This window comes from Pistacia vera, unplaced genomic scaffold (assembly GCF_008641045.1).
Source record: "Pistacia vera cultivar Batoury unplaced genomic scaffold, PisVer_v2 Contig517, whole genome shotgun sequence".
In the NCBI taxonomy this organism is placed as follows: Eukaryota; Viridiplantae; Streptophyta; class Magnoliopsida; order Sapindales; family Anacardiaceae; genus Pistacia; species Pistacia vera.
The window spans coordinates 286,238-301,150 of record NW_022196354.1 but is presented as its reverse complement, the minus strand read 5'-3'; the positions used below and the strand labels follow the sequence as shown (position 1 = coordinate 301,150).

Genomic DNA, 14,913 nt, shown 5'->3' with positions numbered 1-14,913 from the left:
TATTTTCCTTTGTGGATGCAGGATCTAGGTGACGATGCAGTCGGAGGGGCGTCGGCAAGCGAGGAGCAATAGCTACACTGTTTCCCTTGTTTTGTCTTTTAAAATGGCATTTTTGTAAATGACGTTCTGTGTGTACAAAAGACGTATGACTAATAATAAAAAGGAAAAGTTTTAGGCCCATTTTCTATTGTTATTATGCATGCATTGTACTAGTTTACCGTAGTTGTTACATGGATCATACATCAACTAGACATTTCCAATGCATTTTTGCATGGACACCTTGAGGAAGAAATCTATATGGAGCAACCTAAAGGGTTTGAACACAGTGACTTCCCATCACATGTTTGCAGACTCCACAAGTCCCTTTATGGTCTAAAACAGGCACCAAGGGCTTGGTTCAGGCGCCTCTCTCAAAGTCTCCTAGAGCTTGGTTTTACAAGATCAAATGTTGACACCTCCTTATTTTATCTACATCGATCCTCTATAACTATGATCATTTTAATTTATGTTAATGATATTTTGGTGGTGAGTAACTCTTCTGATGTAGTAGCTGATCTCCTTCAGCACCTCAGCCGAGACTTTGCAGTAAAAAATCTAGGAGCTCTCTCATTCTTTCTTGGCATTCAAGTCCGCCGCACTGCAGAAAATATGCATCTCCATCAAGGCAAATACATCTTGGACCTCTTGCATGAAACACAAATGATTGGTGTTAAGCCTGTTTCTACACCTTGCACCTCAGGTGGGAAAATGTCCAAGAACGATGGGGAATCACTATCTGATCCAGCTACTTATAGACACATTGTGGGAGCACTTCAGTATTGCACCTTAACTCGACCAGACATTGCTTATAGTGTGAACCAATTATGCCAGTTTCTTCACTATCCAACTTCTGTTCATCTTACAGTAGCTAAGAGAGTCCTTCGGCACTTAAAAGGCACTCTTGAACATTGTCTCTACTTCAGCAAAGGTTCTCTTGCTTTACATGGTTTTTGTGATTCCGATTGGGCTGGAAGCCTAGATGATCTCAAGTCTACTAATGGATATTGCATATTCCTTGGCCTTTGTTTAATTTCTTGGATGGCAAAGAAGCAACCAGTCATTGCCAACTCAAGCACTGAGGCAGAATATAGGTCCATGGCTCTCACAGTCACGAAACTCTACTGGATCCGCATGCTATTCCGAGAGCTTGGCTTTCCTTTACACTTTCCTTCATGCCTATGGGTTGATAATATTGGTGCACTCTCCCTGTCCTCTAATCCTGTCTTCCATGCTAGAACAAAACATATAGAGGTCAACTATCACTTTATACGGGAGAAAATATTCAATCGGGACATCATTGCAAGATACATCTCTACTGCATCACAGCCATATGATATCTTCACCAAAGGTTTATCCACTACCAGGTTTTGCATGCTTTGAGACAAGCTCATGGTTCATCCACTCGCCATCAGCTTGCAGGGGCCAGTTAACCATATATATTCTATTCCGAGTCAGATAATTGAAGAGGAAGATTGCATCTTATCTAAATCAGCTAAGAGATAGCATTTATCTTTCTGTTACATTTAGTCTTATCTTTCTATATATTTGAAATTCATTCAAACGTGTAAAGCTCTATATATTCAATAAGATCTTCTCATCTGGTATCAATTGAACCAGACTTTAAATATCTTAAACTGGCTTAAAATGATGTAGACCAATTTTTTCTCCATGTCCAGTGATCTATGAAGCTCAAATAGTTTATCCCCAAAAGAGAAAAAAAAAATTGGAGATATTAATAAAGGAGGAGCGAGCTGTAAATTGGTACCTTTTGTATTTCTATCCAAGAAGGATTGTGTTTTTTGTGTGGCTGTGGGAAAACAGGCCGAGAGTGGATTGCCCACAAGTCTTTTGGTCTTTGAAAACTATTATAAATTTCAAGTTGCATGAGCTAAGATGCAATGAAATTGCTCAAAGAATAGCTTGGTTTTGGCCTTCAGTAATATATCAAATCATTGTGATAAATAAATAGTGAAGAAATGGTTATGAGAGATTTAATTAATGTTGAAAGACCTATAATAATGAAAATACTTATAAGCTATCAAAAATCATTTGTAAAAGCAAGAACATATGAACTTTTTGCAGGATGTAAAGTCAGCTTATTGTAAACATTAGTAAGGATCTCAGAAACAAGCATATTTGAATGTGGTAAATAATTTGTATTGTCGATATAGTCGGAAAACCATGGTATGTGAAATTTGTATTGTCGTTGTTTGTTGATTTCATTAGCTTAATGGAGGATTGATCCATCGAATTCTGTTTCTTTAGATCTACCACGTTTATTCATTTTTATTAAATAACTTCTTTGGAGTTCTTCATTTATTGAAATAATACATTAGATTTGGGGGTTTTGGTTCTGCTGATGCATTGTTCTCGAACTGATTTTTATATTTAGGTGATATATTGTCACCGTTAGATCTGACTTCGTAATCGCATTATTAGAAGAATGTTTGAGTTAATGTTTGGGATTATGATGGATTGGTTGCTCTTTAAACGTGCAAGTTTGCTAATTTCAGTAATATGCATTGTCAAGTTCGTTAATTATATATGTATCAACCTAGCTAAGATCTTGAATTAGAGATCATTGAAGCGTATGGCGTAGAATAACAGTTTTATGAATTTCAATTGGTCTTCAATCGACAAAGCTGTATTGGTTTAGCTATTTATTATGAAGTTCTGAGACCTGCCCACGTGGGTTATTCATTCTTGAATTACCTTGTTTTTAAACAGTAAGTTAGCAAGACAACTTTTAACGACCAGATAAACCTCTAGTGGTCACATTTATTAGGGGTCGAAGTGAATTGAACTTAGTACATCATAGGTAATATACCCAAAAATTCTATTTGACTATTCAGTCATCCAGTGGTAGTTTGTAAGATCTTACATTAAACGCACATAAAATTTTCAGATTAAAATGTCTTCTTGCGAAGCAAAAGTTTAATTAGATTGATTTGAGTTTTGTACAAAAACTTAATTTGGTCGTTTGAGTGGTAAATAAGGCATTAGAACCATTGTTTTAAAAGCCGGACCGAACCGGTCACGTGTCCGGTTCGAGTCAACCCCAAAACCGTTATAATACAATGAACTGTTTTAAACCGTTTGAAAATCGGATAATTTCAGCGAACCACCAGTCCAACCGGACCGATGGATAAACCGGTCCAAATATTAAAAATCCCTAATACGTGACGCAACCCTTTCTCATCGCGTTCAGTTCTTCTCTTTCAGTCTTTCTCAGTTTCTTATGAAAATTTCTCATCTTCTTCTCTCTTCTCTGCGAAAATTTATCAGCTTTGTCTCTATTGTCTATTCTCTGTGAAGATTTCTCTCTGAAATCCCACCCAAATCGCATCTGAACTCTCTGAAGTCGACGACAACATCTTCCTCCCTCATCGAAAATCGACGACGACAGCTCCGTTCCTCGTTGAAAATCGACGGCGACTGCTCCATTTGTTGATGATAGCTCCATTCCTCGATCCAGGTAATAAACACGCCATTCTTCGATCCAGCTTCAATAATCAATAATGATTTCGTTGCAAACTTAATCTGGAGCAATAATCAATGTGCCATGGCTTTAGTCATTTGTTCTTCAAAAAACTTTTAACTGTAATCGTAGTATTCTGTGTAGGCTTGGTTGTGGCTGGATATGGAACTTTTGACTATAATCGTAGATTCAACTTTGTGATATGTGTGTAGGGATGTTTTAAGCTCATGTTGAATTTTTTACCCTGCTATTTATCATATGTATTATCACAGTGACGACTGTCTTGATTATAGCTCATGTTGAATTTTTTACCCTGCTATTTATCATATGTATTATCACATGGCATCGGGTTCCTCTCTTTTTTGTCATAAAAACATTAAGAATTGGTTTCTTTTGATGTTTCCTTGATATCAGGTTAATTGAGTGACTTCCTGGTGTGCTGTTGGTCTTCAAGGAGATAACCAGTTTTGCGGACTGAAGTAATCTGCAGAAAATTCCATCAATTTTTTTTTTTTAATTTATTTATCTTGTTCTCTGTTCTTCATTTGTAGTTTTCATTAATTACTTATTTTTGTATCTTACTAGTTAGAGTTAATATAGTAATGCAATATGTTACTTTCAAGAACTACCAGTTATCAACTGTAGCTACAAATTTTTACATGTATGTTACTTTATGGCTATCAGTAGCTTAGTTGAACATCTGGTCCTATCTAAGATTGCGAAGAATAGCTTATAATCCCTTTACATTTAAGTCAACACCAAAGACACCCTTATAATAACAATAACATATCCTTTATTAAGTTTAACGTCATCATGATGTGTGATGACGTCATCGGTCCAACCGGTTGGACCAATTGAACCGTGACCCGACCATCAGAGAGGGTTGCCCTCCGGTCTGGTTTTTAAAAACAATGATTAGAACTCGTGGAGACCATATGGACGGACCTAAGAAGGGGCGAGTGGGGCCTGACAACCCTACTCAATTTTTTATTTATTGATTTCCTTCATATTTATCTTTTTTTCTTTTTTCTAAATTGATATAATATAAGAAGATGAGTATATTATTAATTAAATATATTGTATATGTATTTTATCATTTAGAAGTCAACTAAAAGGTAAAACTTAGAAATAATAATATTTCTTGCCCTCTCTAATATTATTTTTATGACAAATTTTATATTATTTATTTTAAATTTGTCCACTCTAAAATTAATCCTGAATCCATCCCTGTTAATGAACTCTATATATAATACAAGTGGTATTAGTTAATGACTTTTTCCAATCCAAATAATAGTTTAATGACACTTTTCCACCTACGAACTTTTAAAATGTCACTTTATTATTCACATTTTTATTTTTATAGTGAACATAAAACAAACTTGGTCCAGGTTATTGGGGCTTTTGAAGAGAGGAGGCCAATGAGTCTTTTGATAGTTGGAATTGATCATAATTTGACTTGGGAGGGGTGGTTGTGCAAACCCTAATCTCTCAATTGCCAGTGATTGGCGAGATCGACGAGAATATGGTTTGCAGGGTTTTAGTGAGTGATGATTGGAGAAGAAAATTGTGGTGGTAACGGGTCGCAATGATGTCGAAATCAGGAACCGAATATAAATTTAGATAGTAAAATGATATTTTAAAAGTATGTGGGTGGAAAAGTATCATTTATGATTTAACCATTATTTGGATGGAAAAAAACCGTTGAGTCCAAGAGGTCTGTTGATGATGATCTCATATTCAATCACTCATGGTTTTTGTTAATGTTTTTTTTTAATTATATTTATAATATATGGAAAGGCTGGCTGAAGGGGGTAGTGTGAGGAATAAACAAGAAGAATTGGGTGATAGTGTTTCCAAGTACTGTATCAATATCAAGTACTTTGGTTTAAGGGAGGATATTGAGTATAAAAGTGAGTGAGAAGGGTGTTTATGTAAAAGATCAAAGCTTGGGGTCTGTTTTGTCAAAAATCAGAACTTGATTGTCATACGGTGACGTTTTGTTCATCTTGTAGCTGCTATATAAGTGCGGGCAGTTATTAAAAGACATTTAGAGTTAAAATTTAATTAAAAGGCATGTGTTTGTAAATGTTAACTAAATAGACTTATTTTTTATTAAGCTTAATTAAATATGATTAGGGGTCAATTAGGATTAATGAATAATTGTGTAATCTTTTAAAATTATAATATGTCCCCAAGAGTCAAAAATCTTGCAAACAAACCCAACACCTTCTTTCTTCTTCCCCGCCGTTAATGCATTCCTCCGCCATTAACATCTTCTCCAACACAGATCCTCCTCCTCCTCCTCCTGACATTTCGTCCAGTATGTGTATCTCCCTTTCAATTTCATATTTCAATTTACAAAGATCTGGTAATGATTTTGATTTACTTGTTAGGTGTTGGTGTAACACCCCACTTGAGGTACGTAGTTAAGATTTGATGAATGGTTCGAATGTTTATCGATTTATCCTTAGTTGAGTCTGCATGTTGTTATTATTGTTTGGTTTATCCTTGGATGAAAAGTGTATTGGTGGGTTGAGTGTTTTTCTTGAAGGTTAGTATGATTTAGCAAAATTTTAGGGTTATGGTCTTCGCCGGGGCGAAGAAGTTTTGTCGCCGCGGCGAAGATGGAGTGCTTCAACCCGGGTGGCCTCTGTGAGTTTTCGCCGAGGCGAAGAAAATAGCTTCGCCGCGGCGAAGACTCAGCTGAATATTCCCCTTGAGTTTTTGAGATTTCTTTCTTTTGAGACACAATGACAATTCTACCCCTTTTTAGCAGGAAAAGTGGGGAGTGAATTGTAAGGAAAATTCATGGAGAATACTTTGATTGGGGTTGTGTTTGCAAAGAATGAAAGGTCTTAAATGGAATTTCAAAGAGTGAGTAAGGGTATTTTGGGAAAGAGTGGAGAAAAATATGTGATATTAAGGGTTAGCTTTAGAAACCCCTTCATTTTGTTTTTCACCACCGCCTCTTTCATCCCCTATTTCTCTCAATTTTTCATCCAAGATTCCAAGGATTCTTGAAGAGCTTTTTGACTAGAATTTGTTACAAATTGATCCTAAGTGCTAAAAGGTAAGATTCCTTACTCTAGAAGCAAATTTTCATTTGTTGAAAGAAGGGGATCCTTATTTAAGTTTTGTATTGAAGGCTAAGAGAAAGTGTCAAGCCATCAAGAGTGGAGAGTTTAAGTGGGTTCTACTTGTGTCCAAGGTAAGTAAAATCATCTAAGTTGTGATTTACTTGATTGAATGATGTGTAGAGAGTTTTAGATCTATGATTAATGCTTGAATTGTTTATGTTGAAATAAGTTGATGAATTCATGAATGGGTTCAATGTTGTTATATGAAGGATTTTTCCACCATGAGGAGGGTGGATTGTGTTGTGAAATTTTGGTAGAAGTATGGGTAGAATTAGAAGTAATTGGGAGGAATTTTTGAAGTGTGTTTCTCTTTGCAGGATGTGTGATGATTCAAAGGAGTTGAACTCCAATTTTGGATGGTTAAGAAAGAAATATGATTAAAGTTAGAATAGAGTTTATGTATGCACACATATTGTTTGATGAAATGCCTAAAAGAAGCATAAGTAGAATTAGAGAACCTTACCTTATGCGATGTAGCATATTTGCATGTCATGAATGCATATAAGGAAGATTTTAGGCATGAGTCATCCATATGCATATGTTTAATTGAGTAATGACATAAGAAAGAAATATGAGAAATGAGAAAGAAACTCTCTATGAATAGAGATAAAGAAAAGAACAAATTCTCTTAGAGTAAAGAGAAAGAAAGAACTAGCACTAGAAGATAAAAGGATTCTTAAGTGCTATAGAAAGAAAAGAAACTAGATTGTGCGATGGGGAACTCGTGAATATAGAGTTACCCTCATGTGAACCGTTATGAGAAAGAACGGTCTCCGCCATGAGAGAGCGGAATGCGTGTAAATCGCTATGATAAGGAGCGATCTCCGCCATGAGAGAGCGGAATGCGTGTGATCCGTTATGAGAAAGACGGACTTCGCCATGAGGGAGCGGAATACACGTAAACCGCTATGAGAGAGAGAGAGAGCGGTTTCCGCCATGAGAAAGGCGGTATGAGATTGAGAAAAAGAAAAGAATAGAAAGAAAAGAAAAGAAAGAAAAATAAGAATTTGAATTAGAAAATTGATAAGAATACAAAGAGAATTGATGAATAATGCACGGGGATGATAGCGTAAGAGACTGTTTTACTTACTGGGCATCTTTGTGCTCACTCCGTTGTTTTCTTTGTTGTACAGGAAATAGGTGAGGACTTGGTCGGATGGACGTCGGCAAGCGGGGAGATTTGGCTGCACTGTCCCTTGTTTTCGTTTTGTTTCGAAAGTACTTGTACATATGATGTTTTGTTTTGTAACGAATGTGATTACTAAGTAAAGAAAATTTTTGGGCCCAACTTATTTTGATAAATATGCTATCTCTTTATTAATCGATATTACGAATCTGGTAGAAAGAAAGTAGCTGTTACAGTTGGGCTGTGTTTGATGTAATGGAAGTTGAAAGGAGTGAAATATGTTGAAAATTTGTTCTGGGTATGTGTTCTGGGTATGATGGATCGATTGTAGGTGGAGATGACTGAAAATGTGTTCTACGTATGATGGATCGCTTAAGCGATCTGGTGTATCGCTTAAGCGATCTAGTAGGTCTGTTAATGCAGCAGATAGATTACTTAAGCGATCAGTTATGTGGCATAAGATCGCTTAAGCGATCTAGTAAAAGTCTGGTGTATAGGAGCAGATCGCTTAAGCGATCAGTAAATGGCATAAGATCGCTTAACGATACAGCAGACCATATAAGCGACTGTGCAAATTCTTTTTAAAATATTTGAACCCTTAGTACAACATTTAAGAATATTTTTTTTCTTGCATTACAGATAGTTGGCTATTATTACACATGGGACAAGTTGTTTTGGGTGTTGAATATTTTGGTGAGTGGGTGGAGGAAGAAAGTAGCTGGAAGTGGATTGGGAAGAGCAAACAAGTTATACCAATTACTGTGAGCATAGAGGTTAGTTTTGGTGAGTTGATTGGTGAAATAATCAGAAGAGGTGATTTGAGTTGCTCGCATAGTGATATAGTTGTGAGGTATGTTTTAAACAGAATTCCTTAACATTATAAGGTACCTTCTGCTATATTAAAGTCGGATGAAAGTGTGAATTTATATATGATTGATGTGACCGATAATGGTTTGAGGGTTTCTTTTGTAGAAAAACCATTGAAAGTTGGTTCAAAGGAAGGGGATAACGAGGAAGTAAGCGGAGATTTGCCTAGTTTTAATTTGAACTACGAGGCCATTGATTTGTTAGTTGAAAAATCAAAAGTAGACGGTGAATTGGGTGGTAAGGAGGACACTGTAGAAGAGGTTGGTGATGGGGGGCAGAACGAAAATGTTGAGGAGAAGGACCCCGTACATGTTCCCACAGATGTAGAGATTCCTTTAAATATAGATTATGCAGAACGTTTAGATTGTGAGGAAGAGAACACTATGGTCGTTTATGCAGGTTCAGAGGGGGCAATTGGAGGTAGTAATGAATCAACTTATGTTTTTACGGATGGATCGGAGTTGTGCATAGGGTATTTATTTGACAACAAAGAGGAAGTGGTGAGGAAGCTAAAACTTGTTGCCGTGAGAGGTAATTTTGAGTTCATCACCAAAAAAGTCAAATTCATTGGCTATAACGGTTGCATGTCGTGACCGAAAGTGCAAGTGGCGGGTTTATTGTAGAAGGTTGGCAGAGTCAGAAAAATTTATTCTTACCACATATACCCGTGAGCACACATGTGGTTTGGGACATATTTCAGGTGAGCATCGACAAGTGTCCGCTGATGTTATTGGACAATTTTTCAAAAGTCGGTTCGTTGAAGGGAAAGGTCCATCTCCTAAAGACATTCAGAGACTTGTGCACACAGAGTTGGGATGTGCTGTTAGTTACTGGAAATGCTGGAAAGGGAGACAACATGCACAAGATTTTGTGAGGGGCACGTCGGAGCATGGGTACGTAGTATTAGAAGCGTACCGTTATGTGCTTTAGTTGACAAACCAAGGTCGCAAGACGACTTTGAAGTGGGATAGGAATATGATGTTTAAATATATTTTTGTTGCTTACGGTTATGCTATAAGGGGTTTTGTAAACATGAGAAAGGTTTTGGCTGTTGATGGTTGCTTTCTGATGGGAAATTATGGAGGTACATTGTTGGTTGCCACTGCATAGGACAGCGAGATCACACATATCCTGTTACATGGTGTGTGGTTGACACTGAGAATGATGAGTCGTGAACTTGGTTTTTCCAGCAATTATGTACGATAGTGCCTGACAGTGACGAGTTGTGCATAATATCCGATAGGCACAACTCTATAAAGAAGGGGATTGCCACTATTTACCGTCAAGCACATCATGGATTCTATATGAGGCACTTTGGTGAGAACATAAAACAAAAGTTTAAGTGTGTTGGCCTCTTTTAGACATACTAGATGGCAGCAAAAGTTTATCGGGTTGATGAGTTCGAGGAGCACTTCCAGCAAATCTGAATCAAGGATGATAGAGTTGCTAAGTATCTTAAGCATGATGTTGGTTTCGAGCAATGAAGTAGAGCTTACTTTCCTGGAAGAAGGTTTGATGTCATGACCACGAATATAGCGGAGTCCATAAATTCAAAGTTGTTAATAGAAAGAGAGTTTCCATAGTTGCACTTTTTGATGCAATCCAGAGGACATTGTCACGGTGGTTCCATGAACGTCGTACAGAGTCAGATAATTTTACTACAACCCTTGTTCCGTCAGCTGAAAAATTATTGCGAGAACGTATGGAACTTTCAAATGCACTGTTTGCCTATCCTCTTAATGCTCAAGAGTTCACTGTGTGCAGCTATGGTCCGGATGCTGTAGTTAACCTTGTTAATAAAACTTGCAGCTGTAAAGTGCTTGACATTCAACGTTTACCTTGTCCTCATGCACTAGCAGCATTGAAACACCAACGGAAGCCGGATTTTGGTTTAAGAATTTACGTGGAACTTTGCTCCCCTCTCTATATTGTAGATCACTACATGCTAGCTTATTCAGAAACAATATATCCAATGCCTGTAGAAGAGCAGTGGGTAGTGCCGCCAGAGTTGGTTGACATTGTCATCCATCCGCCATTCAAGAAGACAACAAAGGGGAGAAAAAGAATTAAGCGTATTCCATCAGCCTCTGAGGTTCCCCGGAAGATGAATAAGTGCTCAATTTGCAAGCAACCTGACCACAAGAGAAGCAGTTGCCAGAAGTAATCACATGCAGATCCAGAAATTTAGGTTCGAAGAAGGATCAAATTCAGGGAGTTGCCAAGGCCAACCATTGATGAGTTCTTGTTTTCAATTATTGATGTTTTAAATTTTATTGTTACCTTTAATAAATCATTCTTTATATTTAGTATTCTTGTTACATGGCCTAAATATTTGTTGGTGATTTTAGTTTGGAATTATGTTGTTAAATTAAGGAGAAAGAATGGAATTAATACGTGTTGGTAATTTTAGTTTGTCAAAATTCAAGAGAAAAGCTGGAAAAGTATATATTGCCCATGATCGCTTAAGCGACTAAGTGTATCGCTTAAGCGACAAAGGGTTTTTCAAACCAGACCGCTTAAGCGATATCACGGATCGCTTAAGTGATCGTGCACCTAGGCAGATATTGATTCTGCCCATCAAGTGATCGCTTAAGCTATCTACGATCGCTTAATCGACCAAGTGAAAAAGACAAGAATCGCTTAAGCGAGATCACGGATCGCTTAAGTGATCATGCACCTGGGCAGATTTGCTTCTGCCAATCACATGATCGCTTAAGCGATATCTACGATAGCTTAATCGACCAAGTGAAAAAGACAAGAATCGCTTTAGCGATATCACGGATCGCTTAAGCGATCATGCACCTGATCAGATTTGCTTTTGCCAATCACATGATCGCTTAAGCAATATCTACAATCGCTTAATCGACCAAGTTAAAAAGAAAAGCATCGTTTAAGCGATATCTAAGATCGCTTAAGCAACCCTGTGTAACAAAGTTCCTTTGACTATTAAACATATTTTTTGTGCAAATGGTTTTAAAATTTAACAAATACACCCCCACCTACCCACGGTGACAGATTCTAGCCACCACCACCGGAATCTTTCCGGGAAAGGGCGTTACTACCTATAGTGATCGGATCTGGCGGATAGGGCGTCGATATGGCCTTTTTCGGCCAGATCGACCACGGATGTGGCCGGAAAAGGCCAAATCTGGCCGTCAATGGACGAAAAAGTCCACATCTGGCTGTCGGTGGTAGCCGGAATCTAGGAAGTTGGGTGGATGGGGGTGTTTTTGTTAATTTTTAAACTTTTTTAGGCGGTATTAGTGAAATTAATTCACTTAATGGGTCTAAAATTAATTAAAAATATACTAATATTTTCTAAATAATTAAACAAAGAAATATTTTGGGAATATGATTTGTAATATTTATAGGAATATTCAACCAAACGCACCCTTTATGTTCTAAACCAAGAAGAAGAACATATGTTCACTAAGATTCCATAGTTACCTTATAAATATAATAACGATCATGGTGCACTGAATGAATCGTAAACCCCATATGTTTAGTATAGACGTAAACATTCTACTTATATGTTTCATACTGACGTAAAAGAACCATATGTTTAATATAAATATAATAACAGTCATAGTCTACTAAACGAATCGTAAACCCCATATGTTTAGCATAGACGTAAACATTCTACACCTTATATGTTTCATACTGATGTAAAAGAACTATATGTTTAATATAAATATAATAACGGTCATGGTCCACTGAATGAATCGTAAACCCCATATGTTTAGCATAGACGTAAACATTCTACACCTTATATGTTTCATACTGACGTAAAAGAACTATATGTTTAATATAAATATAATAACGGTCATGGTCCACTAAACGAATCGTAAACCCTATATGTTTAGCATAGCGTTAATAGCTTAACCGCTACTCTGAAATACAATAAATAATATCTGAATACATAGGATCGCTTAAGCGATTCTTTGCTTTTACTTTGGTCGCTTAATCGATCCGTCTGTATCGCTTAAGCGATTCTTTGCTTTTACTCCTAGTCGCTTAAGCGATCAGTAATCGCTTAAGCGATCTAGTCCACGGCAGATGCCTAGATTGAAAATTGCTTAAGCGATTTTTGTTAAAGAGTCTTGGTCGCTTAAGCGATCTTGTCCAAGGCAGAGTGAATCTGCCCAGATCTATGATTGCTTAAGCGATCCATTTGTATCGCTTAAGCGATTTTCATAAAAGACTCTTGGTCATTTAAGCAATTTGAGATCGCTTAAGCGATCTTGTCCGAGGCAGAATGAATATCTGCCCAGATCTATGATCATTTAAGCGATCTTATGTATCACTTAAGCGATTCTTCCTAAAAAAGTTTTTGTCGCTTAAGCGATTCGGGATCGCTTAAGCGATATTTTTCGAGGCAGAATGAACATCTGTCAAGATGGGTAATCGCTTAAGCGATCATATGTATCGCTTAAGCGATGCTTCGTAATAGACTCTTGGTCGTTTAAACGATTTGAGATCGCTTAAGCGATCATTTCTGGAAAAGTCTTGGTCGTTTAAGAGATATATGTGGTTGGTCATATACGAAATTGTTTGGTACCATGCCTGTCTTTAAGTTAATTAATTTTGAAATGACTGTGATTGGGAAACATTTGTACATCACTCATTTCCCTCCCAAATCCGAAAAGTATTTGTATCGCAAAATTAAGTAATTTATATCAATCTAATTCATCACAAATCAAAATATAAGAGACATCAATGTAACCTGTTTATCGANCATAGTCCACTGAACGAATCATTAACCCTATATGTTTTCACGTCCCCATTCTAACCGTGGGGCCCGGCTGGTACACCTGGGCTCGCCTCAGGCCCACTCTACGTACTCATGGTGCTTCCCATTTGCCTATAGCCCCTTGGGCATGGGTTCGAGCCATGGGGGAGGCGAAGAAATCCCTTAAAGGGGGGGGGGGGGGGGGGGGGGGGGGGGGGGGGGGGGGGGGGGGGGGGGGGGGGGGGGGGGGACAATACCTGCCATACTGTGTGATCATGGCCGGGCCAGCAGAGTATCAGAGCCAGGTGGTCCGTTACAGTTAATCGCTAAACCGATGCTCTGAAATACAATAAATAATATCCGAATACATAGGAACACTTAAGCGATCCTTTGTATTTACACAGTCGGTTAAGAGATCCGTCTGTATTGCTTAAGTGATTCTTTGCTTTTACTCCTGGTTGCTTAAACGATCGGTAATCACTTAAGCGATCTAGCTCACGGTAGATGCCCAGATCGAAAATCGCTTAAGCTATCCATTTGTATCGCGTAAGCGATTTTCGTAAAAGACTTTTAATGATCGCTTAAGCGATCTTGGCCAAGGCAGAATGAATATGCCTAGATCTATGATCGCTTAAGCGATCTTGGCCGAGGCAGAATGAATATCTGCCCAGATCTGTGATCGCTCAAGCGATTCTTCCTAAACGAGTCTCTGTCGCTTAAGCGATCTTTGTCAAGGCAGAATGAACATCTGCCCAGATGGGTAATCACTTAACTTGAGAGCAAAACGAGCTCAATCTGAGCTAAACGAACTCAATCTGAGATCATAATGAACTCAATTTGAGCAAAACAAGCTTAACTTGAGAGCAAACGAGCTCAATTTAAGCTAAACGAACTCAATCTGAGATCATAACGAACTCAGTTTTAGCAAAACGAGCTCAATTTGAGAGCAAAACGAGCTCAATCTGAGTAAAATGAACTCAATCTGAGCAAAACGAGCTCGTCATTTGGGAAACATTTGTACATCACTCATTTCCCTCCCAAATCCGAAAAGAATTTGTATCAATCTAATTCATCACAAATCAAAATATAAGAGACATCAATGTAATCGAAACACAAAATAAAAAATACGTATGGGATGCGGCAAATATCGAAATATATGGACAAGCTAACCATTAGCCCCAACTGTGGTGAATCAAATAATCACACCTATACATCACACGTTGTAGTGATACACAAAATGAAACAAAATGCTAAAAAACCATTATCCAACTTGGGTGAAGCAAATGATTACACCATACATAGTAAATTCAAACTGCTAATGAGATATCTTATATGGACAAAAAATAATATATCCCAAATGTCAGATCCAATTCTTTACAATGATTCTGAGGCACAAGGCTTTTGGTTGCCGCAAGAAGAGCCACAGCACAAGAATTTCCTATACACTGCCAAAGAGTTTAATGTCACTAACACCTTTGCACAATCCCTTTATTGCAGATGCCTCCTCCTGCCAACTAGCCTTTGAGAGGTTTGAGAA

At 37.6% G+C, this 14,913-nt stretch overlaps 1 long non-coding RNA gene across 1 annotated transcript; it reads left to right on the top strand.

The window, feature by feature from the left end:
- The first annotated feature begins 6,485 nt into the window (after positions 1 to 6,485).
- Positions 6,486 to 7,829, top strand: LOC116106449. The gene is made up of 3 exons (XR_004124319.1): positions 6,486 to 6,587; positions 6,663 to 6,725; positions 7,788 to 7,829. It is a non-coding gene; the product is annotated as an uncharacterized LOC116106449 (long non-coding RNA).
- Positions 7,830 to 14,913: the final 7,084 nt, after the last annotated feature.